A 3502-nucleotide genomic window follows, 5' to 3' on the forward strand; every position below is an offset into this window, starting at 1 on the left:
AGCAAATCTCGGAACCCGGAAGTGTTTTCGCGTAACGGAGATTATGCTGGTGGCACCGCCTGGCGGTATGGATCACGAGAGGCATTACTCCGACAAAGGGAAACTCGTTTTAGAACTTGAATGACTAGATTGCTTACCGGAGTCGTTACTTCGAATCGCTGCTGATCTACACCGTTATAGTATTAGATTACATATTATGTTGTTGCAATAGTGTTATTATAGATTTGTCTTCTTTTTTTTATACTGTGACTGCAAGTCAAAAAGAAAAAAAAAATTATGTATTCTCAACCCTCTCTATTAATTGGAAGTTGGAATGTTAATGGCGTTTCCTCCAAACTAGTGGGTAGAGAAAACAAATTCGAATGTCTTGAGGGCAAATACGATATAATTTGTGTACAAGAGACACATTTAGGTAAAAATGATGACCTTTTCCCGAAAAACTATACAATTTGGAGTTCCGATAGAAAAAAGAATGTCAAAGCTACCTGTGGCTCTGGTGGTAAAGTCGTTACAAGCCTGCAATAACCGTCAATGTTATAAATCTAAGAAAAAATGGTCCGTCAGGGATTGCGTCAATGCTAAAACTAGTCTAAACTAACAAGCTAAATTATTATCTAAGGCAATATCAAGACAGAATCTATCTGCCTACTACTCGAAGCGTAAACATTACAGGAATCTACCGAGACGGAAAAAGAAATCATATATTAACAGAATCATAGACGATATAAATAGTAATAGTAATAGCCCTGTAAAAAATAGCCACGACTCGCTAATTCTTAAGGCCCTACAGGATAACTACTCAAATATGTACGCAGGTAGATTCCCTAATTATCAATCAGGGATTAAGAATTTGCTATCCTCGTATCACCTCGTATACAAGAGTCACATTTAGGTGAAAATGATGACCTTTTCCCGAAAAACTATACAATTTGGAGTTCCGATAGAAAAAAGAATGTCAAAGCTACCTGTGGCTCTGGTATAGCTGTCGCAGTAAAGAACAACCATAAAGCCAATATTATATACATAAAATCAAGCGACTCAGTAATTTGGATTAGATTATCAAAGGAAATTTGGAATTGTAAGTCTGATAAAGACGTATACTTAGCCTCAGTATACCGCCAATCAACTCGCCCATGTATAAATCAAATGTAAATTATGACCCTCATGATGAGTTGTATAACGACATATCCTATTCTAGGCAAGAGGAGACGTATTACTATGTGGCGATTTTAATGGTAGATGCTCAAATCTCAAGGACTACATAGATGAAGAATGTAAAATAGATGAACTAGATTATTTGGTCCCTATAGACCAAGGGCCAGTTGCTCAAATGTTGGTTAAAGATAACCGGCCGTTAAATACCATAGTAACAATGAAATTTCAATTGTCACCATATCAACTATCCACTGGTTAACTCAAACAAACTTTTGAGCAACCGGCCCCAGTGTACCCCGAGATTTTCCTCGGACGTTGTAGTTAATCAATTTGGTAGGAAAACTATTGAGATATGTAATGACAGTAACCTCAGGATATTAAATGGTAGGATACTAATGTCTATTTATTAATTGATGAGACCTGTTTTTCTGGGATATTTTGCTTACTTTTTGGGGTACATACCTCATTTATGTCTTAACAGAATGCCAAAAATCGTGGACAACAACTGAATATCCGATATATTTCCAGTTCTGTACCAATTAGATGGATTGGCAAAAAGACTCCTTTAGTCCAGTTGAATGAGAGAGAAAATCTTCCATTTTGTCAAATTTCTTGGATTTGAACATTGTTACCATGCCTACGCCACCCTGATTTAGTTGTTGAGACCCCAATAGAAAAATAACTTCATTTCGTAGGCATGGTGACAATGTAAAAATTCAAGAAATTTCACAAAATGGAGGATTTTCTCTCTCATTCAATTGGACTTAAGGAGTCTTTTTGCCAATCCATCTAATTGGTACAAAACTGGAAATATATCGGATATTCAGTTGTTGTCCGCGATTTTTGGCATTCTGTTAAGACATAAATGAGGTATGTACCCCAAAAAGTAAGCAAAATATCCAAGAAAAACAGGTCTCATCCATTAATAAATAGACATTAGGTGGGATCATTCATTTATTACGTACGCATAAAATTTGAATTTTTCTGTATATAGCGAACTTTTTTATATATCTAACCAGCAACTAAAACATAGCAAATCGTGTAATTATCTGGGCTTCGCGTTGCATTGTAATGGTAAATTTAACTACCTTCAAGAATGCTTAAATCGGAAGGCCTCCAGAGCCATGTTCAATATTTTCTCAATGCCAGATTTTATCAACTAATAATTACCCGACAAATTCAATTATTTAACAGTATCTTGAAACCCATACTCATTTCTCACTGTAAATAGAATCAACACTGTTTTTTTTTTTAATGAATCACCCCCCCATGCCTTTCTTTGCATCATAAATAGATGGAATAGTATCCCTGGCAAGCGAGGACGGGCCTACGTATCGTATCTTCCATGTAGTAATAATGGGCTACTTTTGTTTGTACTTTCATGTCTCTTTAATTTTTTTTAATTTGTATTGTACTGTTAATTGCCTTGCCTTGTACTGTATTGTATTGTATTGTTGTTTCTTTATTAACTTGTCTTATCCTATAAAGTGTATACTTTACGGATTAAATAAAGATTGAATTGAATTGAATTACCGGTCTCTACCTAGTTCTGTTGGCTGCGAATGCAGGTCACAGGGGCTAACATCTTCATCCGTCAAGGGATTCGAACCCACTACGCTAAAGCTGTGCCAGTTTGGGGAACGATACCGGACCCCTGGCAAAAGAGGATGGGGCTCGCAAGCAGAAATGCAGAAATGCAGAAAGGCAGACATTGGTGTGTTGATTTTACGGACAATAAAATTAAATTGAATTTTACTTTATCCAGCTAAATTTCAGTAATCCACATTTCCGTTATACCGTGTTGTTGAAATTATGCAGACGACATTATCATTAGACGAATTATGCAGACGAATTCATTCAAGTAACGCCTAGCAAGGGGTCCAAAATCAAAGATTTGACCCAGTATTCTAGGTACCACCTATAGGTGCTCATTCGGATACTGGGTCAAATCTTTGATTTTGTCATTGATGTACGAAATTCTTATTCTCATTTCTTTTTTAGACGTTGTCTTTGCATTTTTCTTCATTCACTTCTGTGTCCGTCCTCGCTTGCCAGAGTTCGGTTCATTCATTCGGGGACCCACCAACCCATTCAATAAAAAACTCGAGTAATGAACCCGAACTCAGCACCTTCAATATCTGAGATGGTTGTCTAACCCAGTTGAGCCATTGTGTAACTAACCCAGCTTACAGCCAGGACAAATTCCTTTTCCCTATCTAGTCGACTAGTGGTCGGAACGCGCGTAGTTCGGTCGCAGCGTATTTCGCAGTGTCGGCCATCTAGGAAGTAGGTCCGAACTACAGCGACCGTGCTAAATCGCGCGGTCGACTATTTCCGGACCATAGTT

Source organism: Tubulanus polymorphus, unplaced genomic scaffold (genome assembly GCF_964204645.1).
Source record: "Tubulanus polymorphus unplaced genomic scaffold, tnTubPoly1.2 scaffold_32, whole genome shotgun sequence".
Lineage (NCBI taxonomy): Eukaryota > Metazoa > Nemertea > Palaeonemertea > Tubulaniformes > Tubulanidae > Tubulanus > Tubulanus polymorphus.